This window comes from Acomys russatus, chromosome 22, assembly GCF_903995435.1.
Source record: "Acomys russatus chromosome 22, mAcoRus1.1, whole genome shotgun sequence".
Taxonomy (NCBI): Eukaryota; Metazoa; Chordata; class Mammalia; order Rodentia; family Muridae; genus Acomys; species Acomys russatus.
This window is the reverse complement of record NC_067158.1, coordinates 55,370,995-55,392,763: the sequence shown is the minus strand read 5'-3', so window position 1 is coordinate 55,392,763 and position 21,769 is coordinate 55,370,995. Positions and strand designations below refer to the sequence as shown.

General features: G+C 43.5%; 1 non-coding gene across 1 annotated transcript; it reads right to left on the bottom strand.

Moving 5' to 3' along the window:
• Positions 1-17,696: 17,696 nt before the first annotated feature.
• On the bottom strand, positions 17,697-17,803 carry LOC127206076 (U6 spliceosomal RNA). Its single transcript, XR_007832763.1, has one exon. It is a non-coding gene; the product is annotated as a U6 spliceosomal RNA (small nuclear RNA).
• Positions 17,804-21,769: the final 3,966 nt, after the last annotated feature.

The following is a 21,769-nucleotide window of genomic DNA, read 5'->3' as shown; positions in this document are numbered from 1 at the left end:
CTGCCGCCGCCCAGACTTGAACTTGTAGCGCCAAAGACACATGTATTCTTTGTGCACTACCAGTCTCTGGCACCCAATCATAGTAACAGAGGGGCTAATACACAAAGCCTGTGATGGCTGGTCTTTGTTGCCAGCATGACTGGAGTTAGAATCACCTAGGAGACACATCTCTGGATGTGTCTGTGAGGGTGTTTCCAGAAAAGTTTAATAAAAAAAAAAAAAAAAAAAAAAAAAAAAAAAGACGCTAAACCTCTCCTATATGTAGTCTGGATGTCCAACTTAATAAAAGTGGGGAAACAAGCAAGAAACTCAGAGTGCTAGGTGCACCTCTTTCCTTCCTGATCTCAGATGCAATGCTACTGGCAGCTTCATGGAGCTAAAGTCCCATGTGCCAGGACAAACCCTGTCTCAGGCTGTTTGTCAGGTATTTTTGTCAGGTATTTTTTGTTGCAACAATAAGAAAAGTAATTAAAACAAATGTTGTAACACTGTACATATTTTCTGCACTTTGTACTCCCCCCCCCCCGCCCCTTTGGCTTTTCCAGACAGGGTTTCTCTGTGTAGGCTTGGCTGTCCTGAACTGGATGTTTAGAGGCAGGGGTGGGTGGGGCCTGGAACTCACAGTGATCCACCTGCCTCTGCCTCCCTGAGAGCTGGGATTAAAGGTGTGTGCCCCCAGACCTGGCTGACGGAGATTGTACTCCTGGTAGCAGGCTCTCCTGGGTTAGAAGCTGGGCAAGGCACTTCTCATGCAATATTTCACTTAGTTGAGGCAACAACCGTAAGAGATTCGGTAGTACAGTCATGGCACTTAGAGATGAGGAAGCTGTATTTCAGAAGATGATGGAGTCCACTCAGCTCCTCGCAGCTGGGATGGAGCAAGCCTGGGGTGCGATGTAATCTCACCTTGACCTGGCCCGAAGCCGCACTGCTCCACAGCTTCTGGTCTGACACAGCAGGCGTGCGCTCACCCAGCCGTAGTGAAAGCTGCTTTCTGATCATAAAGCTCTCGTGCCGCTTGTTTGTCCATGGCCCTCCTTCTGCCTGACTTGTTTGTGTGTAGACAGGGTCTCTCTGCGTAGCCCTGGCTGTCCTGAAAGTCACTTTCTAGACCAGATTGGCCTTGAACTCAGAGATCCACCTGCCATCTGTCTCCCAAGTGCTGGGACTGAAGGTGTGTACCACCACCACCCGCTTTTTTTTTTTTTCCCCCTTCGAGGCAGGGTTTCTGTGTAGCCCTGGCTGTCCTGGACACTCTTTGTAGATCAGGCTGGCCTCAAACTCACAGCAATCCACCTGCCTCTGCCTCCTGAGTGCTGGGATTAAAGGCGTGCACCACCACGCCTGGCAAACCCCCACCCCCCTTTTTTTAATTCAAGAGTGTTATGTTGTTTTGTGCGGGAGTTCCTAAACCCCTTCTTTACACTAAGTGTTTACTCTGGACCAGAGGAGTTAGGCAGTCAGGACTCCCCAATACTCTGGAAATGATGGGGTTCCCCCCCCCCCCATCGTCCCGCCCCCGGCCACCTGGGGTGGGGCTAACTTTATGGCATAGGACTGTCTCCTCTCCCTCCCCTTCACTTCTCCTCCAGGCCTGCTACCTGAGAGCCTAACTCAAGCCAGGAGAGCAAAACAGCAGCCATGTGAGGTTTAGGAAAAAGCTGCCCCTCCTCCACCTCACACCTCACACCCCACACCCCCACACTGCACACCCCCATACCCCACACCCCCACCCCCGCACCCCCTACCCCACACCCCCACACCGCACACCCCCATACCCCACACCCCGCCCTGAAAGACAGAGATGATGTAATCAGGCCCTCCCTCTTTGTGGCGGCCCAGGACCTTCTCCAGGGAGCAAGATGCCTCTTCTGCAGCACCGGGCTCAGGTGGCCAGCACATTTTGATAGCTACTGCTTTTACAGTGGTTCCAAGTGCCAATATTTTTATATGTGAGGGTCTGGGATCTCTGCCACTGATGACAAATGGATTGCACCTCAGCAAGGCCAGGCAGTGTCCCAGGTAGCTTATGGGCCCAGACTCTGCAGAGATGTTATCACTCACTTGCCTCAGAGACCAAGTTGACATGATCACTCCATGTGCAGGCTTAGTCAACTACCCTATTTTCCTTGGAGGGAGGTTAGTGTCTTGTCCAAGGTTGCTTAGAATAAAGTGGTAGAAATATGAGTTCAAAACTCCATGTATTTTATTTAGTATTTTTCTGTGCCCATTGAATCTCTGTTTGGACTGGGAAGATGGTAGAAACAGCTTAATTATTTCAGTAGTATATGATGAGGGTTTTTTGTTTTGTTTTGTTTTGTTTTGTTTTGCTTCTCTGCCTTTGATATTGTAAAGAGGGAAAAAAAAAAAAAAAAAAACAAACGTGAAAATACCAGCCGCCTGCCTCCACCACCCCTTGCTGGGAACGGAACCACACCCTGAGATTACTGACGCTGCTTTTGAATAACAAGACCCCTGCAGGAGTTAAACATCCGCTCTCGGGCTGTTCAGACCTGGAGGAGCCAGACCAGACCGGAGGATGTCAGAATGATCAGGCCCCTTTTCCCTGCAGCAGGATCATTTCCAACCACAGGCGGGGATGGCAGAGGCATTAGCAAGCCTGCAACATCTAAAACCGACAGATCAATTCACAGAAGCACTTCTAAGGGAAACAAATCAATACGCTCCTTCCTCTAAAGATTGATAGCATCATCAGGAAGCAACAGATGCATTTTAGGGCTGGGACACCGTGAGAGGGAGGTGACTCCTCGCCACTGCTCAGTCTAGGGGAAAGCTATTGAAAATCAACACCTGAGCAGCCTCAGCACCTGGCAGGACAATAGGAGCTAGCACACTCCCCCTAAAGCTCTTACCCACACCCCCACCCCCCTTCCATCAGCATCCTCTCTGAGATGATGTGAGATCTTTGGTTACTCAGGCTCTTGTTCACCCTGCAGCCACCATCAGTACCATCTTCCTAAAGTTCATCTGTTCAACTTCTCCATCACCTGAGGCAGGCCACCAAATGTCTTCCCTGTCTCCTTGTTGCCCGAGGATACAGCCCGAGTTTCGACTGAAGAGACACCTGTGTGTTCATTTATTGCAGTGCTGTTCACGACGCCTAAGAGATCTCCCAGGTGTCAGTCGACATAGGCATAGACAAGGAAGGCGGTACATAGGCACAGAGAGGTGAATGTTGCTCATTCTCTTACATGCGTGGGAACTAAAAAAGTGGACCTGAAGGTGGAACAGCCATCACTAACTAGATAATGGGCAGCACCAGGGTTGGGGTTGGAAAGGATCAACCTATTTGATCGGAGCCCTGTGGGTGCACGTCCATAAGTACCACACTGGACTCCATTCATCTTTGCAACTAACACACTTTGGAAGAGATTTAAAATACTCTGCACACGGGGGGTGGGGGGGGGGCAGTCTGAATTCCTTCACAGGGCCGCATGAGGTAGCAGCCACCACTTGTCCACAAATTTACTGTCCTCCAGACCAAACCTAATTTGAAGATCTTTGTTTTCGTCTCACCCCTTTCCTTTTTCCTGAAACACTCCCACTGCCTCCTGAGAGTTTTCACACAGTCCAGAAGATACCCAAACCCTTCTGTCAGATCCGTAGAGAGGATGCATGGTTTCATCTCTGGGCCAGCTGCTTCACTTGAGTAATCAATGCTTAAACAACTCTGGAAAATCATTTGTCAACTCGTGAAGCATGCATAGCTTTCTACTTCTTTCCCCAAAGAAGGTAATTCTTCTTCTTCTTCTTCTTCTTCTTCTTCTTCTTCTTCTTCTTCTTCTTCTTCTTCTTCTTCTTCTCTCTCTCTCTCTCTCTCTCTCTCTCTCTCTCTCTCTCAAAACAAAAAAACAAAAAAACAAAAAACAAACAAAAAAACAAACTGATTCATTGATTACTTCTTCATGGTAAAAGAAATGTTAACTGAAATTTGGCTCTTGGTGTGAAATGCAAGATGCTAGAAATTCAAATATACATTGAGAAAAGCATACCCTTTCCCCTATTAGCTGACAGTGACAAAGGCAGAAGACTCCCGTAAAGCAATTACCCGCAGGAGAAGGGTAAGCTGGGTAGACTTCAGCATAACACATGAGTTGACTTCTTTGTTTAAACATTAGTTGTTTTGTATGAAATAAGCCCACACCTACCCCAAATACATTCTGTGTTAAGCTGCCTTTGCTTTAAAATGTCTAGCAGGGAGACAGCCTCTGAAACAGGAAGCAGCTCTGGGACAGGCACACCAGGAGAAGTAGAGCCTTTGCGGGCAATGATTGGCACAACAGACACTACCTGTCCTTGCTCTAGCCCAGAAGTCATTTGTGTAGACGGGTTTACAAGTCCTGCTGGAGAAGCGACATGTATGGAAAGTATAGGCATCTGTCACCCCCTTTTTGCCCCTCTTGACCACAGCTAGCAATCCTTCCTGCTTCTGCCCTACTCCATCTTCCTGCCCTCACCTGCCTGCCTCTCAGGGAATACAGCATTGTGTTTGCTTTTCAGCTTCAAAAAATTGAGACTTAGAGATGTTATTTCACTGCCAGGCAGTGGGGTGTGTGTGTGTGTGTGTACGCTTGCAGTGAGTATATGTCTGGAGACAGTGGGGTAGGTGGTAGTGGATAGTGGGTGGGGGAAGATTTTGAGGTACAGAGATGTACTAGCCGGTTCTGTGTCAACTTGACACAAGCTAGTGTCATTAGAGAGGAAGGAGCCTCAGTTGAGGAGGTGCCTTCATGAGATCCAGCTGTGAGGTATTTTCTCAATTAGCAATCCATGGGGAAGGGCCCAGCCCATGGTGGGTGGAGCCATCCCTGGGCTGGTGGTCCTGGGTTCTATAAGAAAGCAGGCTGAGCAAGCCATGGGGAGCAAGCCAGTAAGCAGCACCCCCTCCATGGCCTCTGAGTCAGCCTCGGGGTTCCAGCTCTGCTTGAGTTCCTGTCCTGACTTCCTCTAATGACCGGTTGTGGTCTGGAAGTGTAAGCCAAATAAACCCTTGCCTCCCCAACTTGCTTTTTGGTCATGGGATTTCATTGCAGCGATAAAATCCTGATTAAGACAAAAGAGGACAAGAAAGGAAGTTGTCGACTAGCTTTTAATGAATGCCTACTGTATGCCAGGCACCTGGCTTGTCCTAAGTCATTCAATCTCAGCCTCTTTAACTCCTTAAAAAAAGATTATTTTATGTATTTTTTGAGACAGGGTTTCTCTGTGTAGCCCTGGCGGTCCTAGAACTTGATCTGTAGACTAGGCTGGCCTCGAACTCAGAGATCCGCCTGCCTCTGCCTCCTGTATGCTGGGATTAAAGGCATGCGCCACCATGCCCAGCTCATACTTGAGTGTTTTGCCTGCATGTATGTCTGTATTCCATGTACATGTCTGGTGTTCAAGGAAGTCAGAAGAGGCGTCAAGTCTGCTGGAATTGGAGTTATGGGTGTTCATGAGCCCTGTCATGTGAGTTCTGAGGTGCTGAGCTCAGGTCCCTGAAAGAACAGCAAGTGCTTTTTAACAACTAAGCTATTTCTCAGCTTAATGTCATAACTCTTGTGTTAAGTCCTTGTATGCTCCGTTTTGTAGCTGTAGAAATTCCTTGCATACGTAGTAACCAGGAACCATCCCTTCTATGACTTCAGGCAATGCTCCAGGTAGTCTGGTACAAAACCCAGCATCCTGCACACACCTTCCCCTTTCCCAGCAGCTGAGCGTATTTGGTACTGTGGAGATGCCCTTTGGTGGGCGGCACATTACATTAACCCTGGCTTTTACCATATGCTGTTTTCTTACAAGTTTTGTCAAATGGGAAATAAAGACTACGTTCAGCATCCCATGGCCATCCCACTTCTGCTCCTGTCCCGGAGGGGACTTGATGGCTTACGGAGAGCACTTAGGGTGTCAGCTCTCTGGCCAGGGGTGACATGAAGAAACCAAAATCATTGCGCAGTCAGGATCTGACTTCAGGACTCCTCACTGTGCCCCGCACAAATCTTCCTGCTGGATTATGGGGGAAGTCTGAACATCCCAGAAGAGGAGCTGGGGTGGGCAGGGTCAGCATGGTTCCCAAAGAGTTCAGACGCATTCATGTTTTAACAGCCAGTATTGACAAATTGGTACTTATCACCTGACTGCCCCGCTCTAATTTACAGCTTCTGCGCCACCTCCATCAGCAAGTGACGTCCTTCTGTTTGGCTGGCGTTGATTCTGATGAGGACTAAAGGGACTAAATGTCACTTCGAGGAGTTGTCTGTCTTTGTCACTTCTGTAGCAGCTACTAATGACTCGCAGGGACCTGTTCTTTTCTTTCTAGATCTAGAGGTCTAATGTATCATATGACTGCCTCGCTAGAATCTATATTTCCAATTTTCCCTGAGCCTCAAATACTGCCTGTTGGGTGTATCATTAGTTGATTGCATCATTGATCAATGCGTTTCAGTACCTTTGAAAGCAGACAAGAGGAGGACTCTGTAATCCCAACACTCGGGGAGAAAGCAGACAAGAGGAGGGCTCTGTAATCTCAACACTCAGGGAGAAAGCAGACAAGAGGAGGGCTCTGTAATCCCAACACTCGGGGAGAAAGCAGACAAGAGGAGGGCTCTGTAATCTCAACACTCAGGGAGAAAGCAGACAAGAGGAGGGCTCTGTAATCCCAACACTCGGGGAGAAAGCAGACAAGAGGAGGACTCTGTAATCCCAACACTCGGGGAGAAAGCAGACAAGAGGAGGACTCTGTAATCCCAACACTCGGGGAGAAAGCAGACAAGAGGAGGACTCTGTAATCCCAACACTAGGGGAGAAAGCAGACAAGAGGAGGACTCTGTAATCCCAACACTCGGGGAGAAAGCAGACAAGAGGAGGGCTCTGTAATCCCAACACTCGGGGAGAAAGCAGACAAGAGGAGGACTCTGTAATCCCAACACTCGGGGAGAAAACAGAAGTATTGAAAGGTCAAGGCCAGCATGGGCTACACAGCAAATTGAGGCCAGTGCTAGCCCGTTTTAAAAAGAAATAAAGGGATGAAGGAGGGAGAGAAAAGGAAAAGAAGGAAAAGGAAAATAAAATGGAGAGGGGAGTGGGATTTTTCAAAAGGTACAGTGTATAGAAAATCTATAAAGGTAAAAATAAAGCTAATACAATTCAATGGGCTTTAAAAAGAATGGAGAGAGATTAGATAGATAGATAGATAGATAGATAGATAGATAGATAGATAGGCAGGCAGATACAGTCTACATGGACAAATAATGGATTAAGTGAGGGACCAATTGAGAGAAGTTTTTCTGTTTTGTTTTTTAAAATAGTATCAAACTCTGATGGTTATGAATGAACTATAATCTTTCCTTCTCCCCTGTAGAAAATTGATTCCAGCACTCCAAGGCTAACAAAATCTTAGGATGCTCAAGTCCCTCATATAAGAAGGGGTAGTATTTGCATGTGACCCGCATACATGTCTCTGCGTATATCCAGTCATCTCTGGATTCCTTATAATTCCTATCACAATGTACACACTATGCAAATAGGCGCTGTTTAAGAAAACGACGAGGACGTGTTCATACAGGCACTCTTTTAAAAAGTGCTTTCCAACTACAACTAGTTAAATTCACAGAATTGGAAGCCTTGACTGTAAAGGGCTGATGACTGATTACAGACTGTACTATCAAAGGGGCTGGCAACTGGTTATAGACTGGGTTGCATTCAGTGACTCTATTTTTTGAGTATAGTCAAAGTTTTGAGTAAGAGAATAATAGGAGTCATTTTCCATTTTAGAAAATATAACAAACAGTGCGGAGAATGGATTGGCATGGGACAAATAGGGGCTGAGCTACCAGATACAGGATTGTGGTGCTAAAGCAAGTGAAAAGTATGGTGTCATTAACTAAACAAGAAAGTAGACATGAGGACATTTGGAGAGGGATGGCTCAGAAAAGGTTGATGGGGCTGCAGGTTTGGGGAAGTTCAGAGGGTTCAGGATGGAACCCAGTTTGTGGGGGTGTGCGGTGGTCCCTATCCTGCAAATGAAGGCCATCCTGGAAAACGGGGTGGTTGATAAGGCCTACAGAGGTCATCCTGGAAAAGAGGGGACGGTTGATAAGGATGTACTGCAGGGGTCCTCTGCTGCCTCCATGGGAGCCCTGTCCATTCATGTCTCTCTTCCTTTCATTACTCCAGTTCCCCCACATACTCCCCTGTGTTAACGGCTTGACCTGGAGGGTGGTACTCTCTGGGTTTGGTAGAAACTTTGAAAGGTAAGATCTTGTGGGAGGAGATCCTTAGATCATGACAGGAGAGCCTCTTTTTCTTTCTCTCTTGCTTTTTGGCCACAAGGTTGAATGGTTTTACTCTGCCCTGGGATCCTGCCATGACCTGGAGCCTTTTCGTGAGTTCAAAGCACTGGAACCAACTGATCATGGACTACAATCTCAAAACCTTTTTTCTCTTTTCAGTTGATCATCTCAGGCATTTTATTATAGTATAGAAATACTGATTAATACAGAGATAAGATGCTAGGTGAAATAAGGGACATCTTTTCACTGGTGATACTAAGCTAATGTAAGCACTGCCTGGCTTCTCACACTCTTCCCTGGCTTTTTGGAGAAAGCAGCATCCAGTGTTGGGTTGAGAGAGCTCTGTCAGTGTTGTGTGGCTGGTTCCTGACCACTATTCTTGACCTTATTCTTGAACTTTCCCCCTTAAAATCCCATGATCTATTCAGGTTTCTCCTCAGATCTGTGGCAGTGAACTCCTTATTTGCTTAAGCTGTTCTGGACTGGGCTCTTGGCTGCAGCGTTTTAATAATGCATAGTACTTCCCAACCATAATGACTAATGAATGCCCAGCAATTCACAGATTCTAGTCTAGTGTGTACTTTATATCAGCACACTTCTAGAGCTTCTGCCCTGATGTAAAGGAGCCTTTCCAATGAGATGAACAAGTCACAGGCGGTTTAACAAGTGGAAGGGAGGAAGATTGTCTGGGCCACCTGGATGCTGCAGCCTTTCAAGCCCTCTGGAGTGATGGAGCAGAAGCCTCTACCAGTGGCTGTCATTCTATCTCTGGGTCTCCACTGTGCACGCGGAAGTGGCCAGTAGAGTCAGAAACTGGGAGAGTCATGAGCTCCTTCCCAGGGCTGGGGGTTCTCACATTTCCCAGTCCTCCTCCTATGCCACTGCAGCCAGACATGGGTAGGTTGCTTCCCAGGGAATTCAGCACTAAATAGCAATTGCCACCAGTACCGCCACACTTCAGGGAAGGACAGTTATGCAACTAATTACTTCCCAAGAAAATACACAAACATAATTTTGTTCATTATTAAAATTTCCCAATAATAAATTTATCCTCTCCATTAAATAATACATTATTCTCCCACAAAACACACAGCAAACTAGAATTACTAGGCACTGCTCATATTAAATTGTTGCTTAATAAATTAAAACTCCTATGGTTATGAATAAAGTAGGTCATCTGCGCATTTTGTAAATTAGTAGTTTCTTGTAGTTATTTTCTCCTGGTCAAAGCCTGAGAGAGGGGGAGAGGAAAAATGATGGTGGTTATTATTTTATTGTTTTCAAGCAAAGCACTGCACTTGGCAGTGTGGTTTAGACTAAACCACTCGGTCCACTACACTGGCATCAATATTGCTAAGGATTAGTCAGTTCTGATAAGTCTTATGCCTACAATCCATAGGCTTCCAAGTCACATTAGAAGCTGTGCCTACTTGGTTAATTAGACCAGGTGAATAACCAACCTCAGATAGGACCTGAAGATCTTTTTTCGAGGGGAATGTTTCATGACAAGATCTCTCTGTAGCCCTGTCTATTCTGGAACTGTCTATGTGGACCAGGCTGGCCTCAAGCTAAGACATCTACCTGCCTCTGTCTCCCAAATGCTGGGATTATGGGTGTGTGCCACCATGCCTGGCTTGAAGATCCTTGATACAAAACAGCATTGCTCAAAGTGACTTTATTTTTCCCATCACCCATGATTGATTGAATAATCAGAATGACCTAATGGCAATGAAGCTATAATATAAATGCAGGCTTATTGGAAGTAGCGTGGGAGGGGGAGGGGAAGGGAGAGCACTCTCTGGGGGTTGGGGGAAAGGAAGGAGAGAGGGCAGGGAGGTGGGGTAAAGGGCAACAGGCAAGGGGAACAAAAGGGGAGTGGAACCAAAATGTCTGGTTTATATGGTGAGTCCCTGGGAGAGGAGAAGCCCTGCCCCTAGATAGAGGGCAGGGTATGTCAGCCATGCCCTCCAATAGGACCTAACACCCCATTATAGCCTTGAGAAGGTGAGCGGTCCAACTTCCTTCCTCACCAGTTGGAGGAGATGGCAGCATCTCCTGTCTGAAATGGAGGCTGTTATAAAGAGCCTTTTGCTGTGGCTTCTCGAGTTGCTCACAGAATGCCACAGTGCAGACAAATTATTGCTGATTAAAAAAAACCCAAAATAAAACCCAAACCAAAACAACAACAAACCAACTCCCTACTCATCTAAAAGTGTGTGTTGGGGAGAGCACAACCAAGCCACAATAAGACACCCCTCCCACCTCTGGCAAAGCCATGGAATTGTTCAAACTCAATATTCATCCAGCCTTGCCACCGCCTCCCCCTCCTGCAGGCTGGGTACCTGGGGTCTGCTCTGCTCCCCACAGTCCTTTCTACCCAAGGGCTGTTACTGAACTCTACTGGGTTGATTTTCCCCTCATTTCTTTTTTCTTTAAAAAAATTTTTTTACATACACCTTTGTATTATTACACATGTACAATAAACTGCCTACAGCAAGAAGAAGCATGAAACCATCAGGAATTATATAAATGTTACATTCTTAGTGTTTTGGCTATTTGTATTTGGCAGCCTTGAGGAGAACATATTTCCTATCTTGGTGCATCTAAAATTCTGAATGTAAATCAGTATCTATCATATCTCATCTCTATTAATGTAAAACATCTATCTAGACTTAAAAACATCCTAAGCCCCAAACAACTAAGCTTCATTGTAAGACTAAACTATCTGGTCTTCAACCCCATCAGAGACTTAAGAAGGAATAAACTTGATTACCTGAGTAGACGGGAAGTACAGGTTAGTAGCCTTCCAAATGAGAAGATGACAGAGACAGTTTGCTACCTGAACAGTCATCCAACACTCTCTATAACATTGGAGCATCGTCTTCAGCTTTATGGCCCAATATATCTGACAGACATATTTGTGAGGCAGGGACTGTTGAGGACTTGCTTACCCTGTCTTGGCAGAGTTTGGCCTTTGTCTCTGCTTGCATCCAAGCTTGCCCTTTTTAAGGCAGAATTCTGTCTGTGGTAGAAATGAGGACATTTTACCCAGTGGCTTGTTTGCCGCATTTGAAGCCCTCTCCACAAGGAGATTCTTTGATGCTCATCATCCTCTTTGAGGTAGGCTGAGTGTTGCCAGGAGTTAACCTGTCTTATTGTCAATGAATCTTTAAAATAATAAAAAATATTTCAATACCATATTCTGTATGTCTCTGAGGTTTTTGAGGACCTTATCTAACTATTTTTACCTTGCCTTTCTATAGAATCATATCTATCTGTTATACTTAAGATGTATATTCTTGTGATAAAAAATAGACTAGTAATTGATATGACCATGATTTGATCAACTAACAACTAACTTGTATAACTTATTTATCCTAAACAGCCTGCAATAGAACTTTCAAAGTATTGTAAGTAAACCTTGTATTATAATTGAGTTATATGGGCACAATACTGCATATTAAAGTAGAAATATATATAATGTGTGTGAAGAATAATCTTACATTTGAATTCTATACCACAGTATCTAAAATTAAACTTATTTTGCATCTATATACAAAATTCTATACCAGTGAATTAAAAATAACCTTGTGAGTGATAATTAAAGCATTAAGTTGAGGAGTAGATTCACTAATCTACTTTTTGTTCTATCTTCCCTATATATTTCTATATTCCTCCCTCTTTCTTTTCAACCCCTATCTCCAAACCTAAGAATGGAAGACAAAGGAAAAGAGAGACATCCCTGAGTTCAACTGTGTTTTCTCTGTAAATAAGACCAATAGTAACTTATAACCAACTTCCATTGAAAATAACCCTCTATAGCCCAAGAGATCAGACAAAAACCTACAAGACCCCTCTTAAAGGAAATGTGGCATTTTTGTCTTAAGGTTTCTTCCAGCTGGTGTGGGATGAATAATACCTTTGTAGGGGCCCAAATAAAATTGGGGAAATGGTTAAACAAGCTAGAAATAGCATTTGTGGTCCAGTTTCTAAATGTTGAGAAATTCCAGGCTTAATTAGAGTCCTGTGTGCCATAGTCTGGTAATGGTGGACCAATTGAGATTGGAAGCTTTCTTCAAATGTGTCCTGGGAACTGTCCTGTTCTGATGAGAAACAGCAACTTAAGCACTTGGTGTTGGAGCATGAAGGATGCAGGATGTCAGTGTCCAGCACACTGAGAGGGATGAATCTTGACAGGTCTGACCCAGTGTCAGTATCAGGTTCTTTTGTTTTGAAAACATAATTTCTCACAAGCATTGTACAGGCCTAAGATTATAAATGTATAAGTTGTGCATGATACCCAGAACAATTAAGGCTGGTTTTCTTTGTATGAACAGAAAAAAAGACATCTGCAAATCTTCATTCAAGCCATACTAAGAATGGCATCCAATAGTAATTCATAGGGGTTCTGTAGCCAACAAGAAGCATTGTCTATGCCTAGATATTCATATCTCAGCCAGTCTCAGAGCTAGTCCCACATGGTGGGATTAGCAAGATAAGTTACCTGCTTGTTCTGCACTTTAAGTTCTTTGTATCCAGATTGTATCTCCCTCCCTCATTCCCTCCCAATCCCTCCTCCCTCCCTCCTCCTTTTTTTTCTCCTTCCTCCCCTCTCCCTCCCTCCCCTAGTCCTCTCCTAACCTGTGACCTCAGCCTCTCAAGTCTCATCTCTACTACCTGTATCCTCTTCCTCTGTAGCTTGGCAAGGCTGCCCTGCCAGGGGGAAGTGATCCAAGTTCAGTGGCCAGAGTCCATGTCTGAAATAGTCCCTACTCTTCACATTATGGGACCCAAAAGGAGACTGTGCTGCTACATCTGAACAGAGAGGGTCTGGGGTCACATCATACTTGGTCCTTGGTTGATGTATCAGTCTCTGTGTTGTTGTGTAGTTTTCCTCTATTATATGGTTAATATTTGCTTATGAGTGAGTATATACCATGCGTGTCTTTCTGGGTCTGGGTCATCTCATTCAGGATGATCTTTTCTAGTTTCATCCATTTGCCTGCAAATGTCAAGATTTCCTTGTTTTAATAGCTGAGTAGTATTCCATTGTGTAAATGTACCACAGTTTCTTTATCCATTCTTCGATTGAGGACATCTAGATTGTCTCTGGATTCTGGCTATTACAAATAAAGCTGCTATGAACATAGTTGAGCAAATGTCCTTGTTGTGTGGTGGAGCATCTTTTGGGTATATTCTCAGGAGTGGTATGGCTGGGTCCTGAGGTAGAGTTATTCCCAATTTCCTGAGAAAGCACCAGATTGATTTCCAAAGTGGTTGTACGTGTTTTCACTCCCACCAGCAATGGAGTAGTGTTCTCTTTTCTCCACATCCTTGCCAGCATGTGCTGTCACCTGACTTTTTTTCTTAGCCATTCAAATAGGTATATGATGGAATCTCAGAGTTGTTTTGATTTGTGTTTCTCTGATGACTAAAGACGTTGAACATTTCTTTAAGTGTTTCTCCGCCATTCAATATTCCTCTGTTGAGAATTCTCTGTTTAGTTCTGAGCCCCATTTATCAATTGGGTTATTTTGGTTTGGTGATATTTAATTTCTTGAGTTCTTTATATATTTTGGATATTAGCCCTTTGTCAGATGTAGGGTTGGTGAAGATCTTTCCCCAGTCTGTAGGCTGTCGCTTTGTTCTGTTGATAGTGTTCTTCGCCTTACAGAAGCTTTTAAGTTTCATAAGATCCCGTTTATTAATGGTTGATCTTAGGGCCTGAGCTGTTGGTATTCTGTTCAGGAAGTTGTCTCCTGTGCCAATGAGCTCAAGGCTCTTCCCCACTTTTTCTTTAACAGATTTAATGTGTCTGGTTTTATGTTGAGTTATCAAATCCATTTGGATTTCAGTTTTGTGCAGGGTGATAGATATGGATCTATTTTTATTTTCCTACATGTAGCCATCCAGTTATACCAGCACCATTTGTTGAAGATGCTATCTTTTTTTCCATTGTATGGATTTGGCTTCTTTGTCAAAAATCAAGTGTCTATGGGTGTGTGGGTTTATTTCTGGGTCTTAGATTCGATTCCATTGATCAACCAGCCTATTTCTATGTTAGTACCATGCTGTTTTTTATTACTGTTGCTCTATAGTATAGCTTGAGATCAGGAATGAAGATTCCTCCAGAAGACCTTTTATTGTACATGATTGTTTTAGCTGTTCTGGGTTTTTTTTTGTTTTTCCATATGAAGTTGAGAATTGATCTTTCAAAGTTGGCTAGGAATTCTGTGAGTATTTCGATGGGAAGTTCATTGAATCTGTAGATTGCCTTTGGTAAGATGGCCATTTTTACTATGTTGGTTCTTCCAATCCACAAGCATGGGAGATCTTTCCATCTTCTGAAACCTTCTTCAAATTCTTTCTTCAGAGATTTGAAGTTTTTTTTTTCATACAAGTCTTTCACTTTCTTGGTTAGAGGTACACCAAGATACTTTATATTATTTGTGGCTATTGTGAAGGGTATAGTTTCCCTAACTTTTTTCTTAGCCTGATTGTCATTTGTATACAGGAGGGCTATTGATTTTTTTGAGTGGAGTTTGTATCCAGCCACTTTGGTGAAGGTGTTTATCAACTGTAGGAGTTCCTTAATAGAATTTTTGGGGTCACTTATGTATACTGTCATATCATCCATGAATAGTGATAGTTTGATTTCTTCCTTTCCAATTTGTATCCCTTTGATGTCCTTTAGTTGTTTTATTGCTCTAGCTAGGACTTCAAGTACTATATTGAAAAGATATGGAGAGAGTGGATAGCCTTGTCCCTGATTTCAATTTCTCTCCACTTAGTTTTATGTTGGCTATAGGATTGCTGTGTATTGCCTTTATTATGTTTAGGTATGTGCCTGTATCCCTGCTCTCTCAAGGACTTTTAACATGAATGGGTGTTGCATTTTGTCGAGTGCTTTTTCAGCATCTAAGGAGATGATCATGTGGGTTTTTTTTTCAGTTTGTTTATATGATGAATTACATTGATGGATTTCCATATAGTGAACCACCCCTGCATGCCTGGGATAAAGCCTACTTTGTCATGGTGAATGACAGTTTTGATGTATTCTTGAATTCGGTTTGCAAGTATTTTATTGTGGCTTATATATCAAGGTGACTGTGGCCTCATAGAAGTAGTTTGGTAATGTTCCTTCTGATTTTATTTTGTGGAATAGTTTGAAGAGAATTGGTTTTTATTGGGAGACTTTTGATGACTGCCTCTATTTCCTTAGGTGTTATAGGACTATTCAGTTTGTTTACTTGATCTTGAATCAGTTTTGGTAGTTGGTATCTGTCAAGAAAATTGTCCATTTCATTTAGGTTTTCAAATTTTGTGGCATATAGGCTTTTGAAGTAAGACCTGGTGATTCTTTGGATTTCCTCGGTGTCTTTTGTTTGTCTCCCTTTTCATTTCTGATTTTGTTGGTTTGAATACTTTCCCTCTGCCTTTTAGTTAGTTTGGCTAAAGGTTTGTCTATCTTGTTGACTTTCTCAAAGAACTAGCTCTTGGTTTCATTGATTTTTTGAGTTGTTTTCTTTGTTTCCAATTTATTGATTTAAGCCCTGAGTTTGATGGTTGCCATCCATCTACTCCTCTTGGGTGTGTCTGCTTCTTTTTGTTCTAGAACATCCATGTGTGCTGTTAAGTTGCTAGTATGGGATCTCTCTAGTTTCTTTATAAAGGTACTTAGTACTATGAGCTTTCCTCTTAACACTGTTTTCATTGTGTCCCATAAATTTGGGTATGTTGTGCCTTCAGTTTCATTGTGTTCTAGGAAGTTTTTGATTTCTCTTTTTCTTTCATCCCTTACCCAGATGCCATTTAATAGGGAGTTGTTCAGTTTCCATGAGTTCGTAGGCTTTTGGTTGTTTCTTTTGTTGTTGAGTTCCAGCTTTAATCCATGGTGGTCTGATAAGATGCAAGGGATTATTTTGATTTTCTTGTATCTGTTGAGGTTTGCTTTATGATCAAGTATGTGGTCAGTTTTGAAGAAGGCTCCATGAGGTGCTGAAAAGAAGGTGTAATCTTTTGTGTTTGGGTGAAATGTTCTGTAGCTATCAGTTAGGTCCATTTGCTTCATGATGTCTATTATTTTCCTTGTTTCTTCATTTAGTTTCTGTCTTGATGGTGTGTCTATTGGGGAGAGAGGGGTGTTGAAGTCTCCCACTATTAATATGTGGGCTTTGTTGTATGATTTAAGCTTTAGTAACATTTCTTTTACAAATATGGGTGCTCCTGCATTTGGGGCATAGATGTTCAGAATTGAGACATCATCTTGAAGTATTTTTCCTTTGATGAGGATGTAGTGACCATGCCCATCTCTTTTGATTAGTTTTGGTTGAAAGTCTTTTATTAGATACTAGAATGACTACTCCAGCTTGCTTCTTGGGTCCATTTGCTTGGAATACTGTCTTCCAACCCTTTACTGCTGAGGTGTGTTTCTTGTATGCAGTAGAATGATTGATCCTGTTTTCACATCTATTCTGCCAGCCTGTGTCTTTTTATTGGGAAGTTGAGGCCATTGATGTTAAGAGATATTAATGAACACTGGTTGTTAGATCCTGGTGGTAGGAGAGAGAGAGAGAGAGAGAGAGAGAGAGAGAGAGAGAGAGAGAGAGAGGAGAGAGAGGAGAGAGAGAGAGAGAGAGAGAGAGAGAGAGAGAGAGAGAGATTCCTTTTTTCTTGGATTTGTGGATGTGGAGTTATTTATTATTTATTTCCTGTGTTTTCCTGGGTGTAGTTAGCCTCCTTAGGTTGGAGTTTTCCTTCTAGTACTCTGTAGGGCTGTATTTGTGGTTAGGTACTGATTAAACTTGGTTTTGTCATGGAATATCTTGTTTTCTCCATCTATGGTGATTGAAAGTTTTGTATGTATCGTAGTCTGGGTTGGCATCTGTGGTCTCTTAATGTTTGCATGGCTTCCATCCAGGCCCTTCTAGCTTTCATAGTCTCTGTTGAGAAGTCAGGTGTGATTGTGATGGGTTTGCCTCTATATGTGACTTGATCTTTTTCTCTTACAGCTTTTAATATTCTTCCTTTGTTCTGTACATTTAATGCTTTGATTATTATGTGGCAGGAGGATTTTCTTTTCTGGTCCAATCTATTTGGAGTTCTGTAGGCTTCTTCTATGTTTACGGGCATTTCTTTCTTTAGGTTGAGGAAGTTTTCTTCTATGATTTTATTGAAAATGTTTTCTGGATCTTGGAGCTTGGAGTCTTCTTCCTCTATTCCTATTATTCTTAGATTTGTTCTTTTTTTAGTGTCCCAGATTTCTTGGGTGTTTTGCATCAGGAACTTTTTAGTTTTAACATTTTCTTTGATTGATGTACTGATAACTTCAATTGTATCTTCCACACTTGAGAGTCTCTCTTACATTGCTTGTATTTTGGTTGGTGTTGCTTGTGTTCGTGGTTAAAAAATATGGAACGCTTCATGAATTTGCATGTCATCCCTGTTCAGGGGCCATGTTAATCTTCTCTGTATCATTCCAATTTTAATATATGTGTTGCTGAAACGAGCACTCCCCCTCATTTCTATGCACAGAACTCCTTTAAGTATTTCCTCTTGTTTGTCCCAAACTGCTGGCAGATAGATACCTCAGTGATTTCTTTTTATTTCCTGAGTGGTTCTGCTCCCCTACACAAAGCAAAACTCGCACCATCACCACCGCACCACTGCCATTACCACTGCATCATCACCACCAGACTACTCCCCACCATCACCACTACCACCACAGGACTCTCACCGCCATCACACCACCATCACCACTACCACCACAGGACTCTCACCGCCATCACACCACCATCACCACTACCACCACAGGAATCTAACCGCCATCACACCACCATCACCACCATACCACCACAGGACTCTCACCGTCATCACAACCACATCACCACTACCACCACAGGACTCTCACCGCCATCACACCACCATCACCACTACCACCACAGGACTCTCACCACCAGACTACTCCCCACCATCACCACTACCACCACAGGACTCTCACCGCCGTCACACCACCATCACCACTACCACCACAGGACTCTCACCGCCATCACACCACCATCACACTACCAACCACAGGACTCTCACCACCAGACTACTCCCCACCATCACCACTACCACCACAGGACTCTCACCGCCGTCACACCACCATCACCACTACCACCACAGGACTCTCACCGCCATCACACCACCATCACCACTACCACCACAGGACTCTCACCGCCATCACACCACCATCACCACTACCACCACAGGACTCTCACCGCCATCACACCACCATCACCACTACCACCACAGGACTCTCACCGCCGTCACACCACCATCACCACCATGCCATTACCTCCACCACAGACCACCACCACCACCATTATCTTATTTAATGTATGTAGGAGTGGTGTGTGTTTGTAATAAGGAAAATGAAAAATCATACTTCATAACTTCATAAGACATAGTAATTAGGGCAGCCAAGAAGTCTGGATTCAGAACATCTCTTCAGGTTCAGTACAGAAAAGTTTGCTTATTATGAAGCCAATAAAGATGAAACTTACCTACTATTCAACTTTTGGTTGTTCTTGCTCAACCATTCATTTAAAAAGCGAAGGTTTTTCTCCCTATGGTGGTCTATCTACATTTAGGTGGCTAGCAATCTTTCTAGGTTACTGTAACTTATCAAGAACTAACTTTCAAGTCACATTCTAGGAGCTAAAGACACATTGCATTTAAAGTACAGCTTATCTTTTAGAATTATTGCCACTACCATAAATGAATGTCCTTATTAATTTATTTAGTTCATATGAAAAAGCTAAGAAATAACAAAGTAGTAGTCATTCACAAACACAAAACAAAATTGTTGTTAAATATTTTATATATTACAAATAAATAAATCTTAAAAAAATAAAATAAAATAAAAGTCCCATATCTTACTATATTTTTTTCTGGTGGTGGTGGTTGTGTGTGTGTGTGTGTTGGTGATGGTGTGTGTGTGTGTTTGTGTGCATGTGCTATACGTGTATGTGTGTATATGTGTGGTGTACACGCATGTATGTGTGAGGTGTGCTCAGATGATACTGTGCCTCTTCCTGCGGATCTCTCGCTGAACCCAGAGCTCACTAGTTTTTGACTGTCTTGGAAGACAGCAAACCCCAGTGCCCCTCCCTTGTCACCCCACACAGTACTGGAGCTGCAGGCCCTGCATGGCAGCACCTGGATTTTTACACTGGTACTGGCTCTAACCTCAGCTTCTCACGCTTGTACAGCAGCTCTCAGCTCTCTTACATGCCGAGCCACTGACAGCTCCTCATCCGTTCCTCTTTTATCCATCCTTCCACAAAAATAGCAAGCACACTTTTGTAGTCCCAGTGCTCAAGAGGTGCAGCTACACAGTGAGCTCTGAGCACCATAAGCTACATGAGGAGAATCAAGCCAAAACAAAACAACAAAACAAAGCGGCCAGCACTTGAAGTGTTCTACGCAGTCACAAAGTATGTGCAGCTCTGGAGGCACAGGAACTCAGCCTGCCTGCCCATCTGTCTGTCTGTCTGTCTGTCTTTCTGTCTACCCACTGGCCTGTCTATCACCTATCATCTACTTTTTAAAAATCTATGTGGTTATTCTTTTTTTCAGTCTATTTACTATGGGTATCCTTTGGTAAATGAATTAAATTTAAGAAGTATTTTCCATTTGATTTTTTATCATTCTTATGAGATAAAAGGGGTGGTGGTGGGGACACAGCTTAGTTCATTTGAAATCAGAAAGTCAGAGAGTGGATACAAAGAAGGTTTGCTCAGTGGGCGAGGTGGCACACACCTATAATCCCAGCACTTGGAAGGCAAAAGCAGGAGGATCTCTGTGAGTTCAAGGCCAGCCTGGTCTGCAAAGTGAGTCCAGGACAGCAAGGGCTGCACAGAGAATCCTGTCTCGAAACAAACAAACAAACAAACAAACAAACAAAACAACAGCCAACAACTAATGAACCACACAAAAACAACAACAACAAAAGGTTTGCTCAACTCTACAGTGAAGAATTTGTCCATAGTATAAAAAAGCAAACTAAAAATCCTCTTTTCATCATGGTTCATTTGAAGAGGGTCTCATGTAGCCCAGGAAAGCCTCCAACTCCCTGTGTAGCTAAAGCTAACCTTGTCACTTCTGATTTCTCTTTCCTCTACCTTCTGAGTTCTGGACTATAAACGTGTGCGTCCATGCCCGTTGTAAGCAGAGCTGGGAGGGAGTCCAGGGCTTCATGCACAGTAGACAAGCCCTCTACCAGCTGTGCTAGACTCCTACCCAGTGAGTGTAGTTTCTTGTTTTTAGATAATAGGAAATAGGAAATCAATGCACATTTTTGTATGTGCTGTAGCTCATCCTTCTGAATATATCTTTTGCAAACTCACGTACTTTTTACCTTTTTCCAGTAAATATTACCTCACTCATGGAGCCTAGAAACAATTATGCACTTCTCTTTCTTTCGACCAAATTGGAAGTGAAACGAATGCAATTTTAACAAAAATCTACACAGCCATGATTGGGTTTGCTTGCCTGGGATTGACACAGGCACTGGGAGAGTGCTCACCCTTTGGTTGTCAGCCATCTCCCTTAACACAGAGACTCCAGTAACGTGGATTATTTTCCATCAGAAATACCTTTTTTTCTTCATTGGTTCCGTTTAAGAATATAACTTCACTATTTCTTTGTTTTGGTAATCATGGCTTATCATATGCTTGTTAGTGATGGTCTTTGGCTGCTACTCGCATGTCTTGATCCATTTTGTGTTGCTACACCGAAAATATCCGAGGCTGAGTAACTTTATAAAGAAAAGAAGTATACATAGCTCACAGTTCTGAGAGTTTAAGAACATGGTGCACACATTTTCTTGGGCCTGAAGGAGGTAGTGTCACAACAATGGGCGTGTGTAATGGTGACAGGAAGGGTATGGGAGACAGTGATGGGTGTGTGTAATGGTGACAGTAAGGGGATAGGAGCTGGTGATGTGTGTGTGATGGTGACAGGAAGGGAATGGGAGACAGTGATGGGCATGTGTGTGGTGGCAGGAAAAGTATAGGAGACAGTGATGGGTGTGTGTGATGGTGAGAGGAGGGTATAGTAGACAGTGATGGGCATGTGTGATGGTGACAGGAAGGGTATAAAACACGGTGAATGGCGTGTGTGATGGTGACAGGAAGGGTATAGTAGACAGTGATGGGCATGTGTGATGGTGACAGGAAGGGTATAAAACACGGTGAATGGCGTGTGTGATGGTGACAGGAAGGGTATAGGAGACAGTGAAGGTCATGTGTAATGGTGACAGGAAGGGTATGGGAGACAGTGATGGGTGTTTTGATGGTGCCAGGAAGGGTATGGGAGACAGTGATGGGTGTGTGTGATGGTGACAGGAAGGTATAGGAGACAGTGATGGGTGTGTGTGATGGTGACAGAAAGGGTATGGGAGACAGTGCCGGGTGTGTGTGATGGTGACAGGA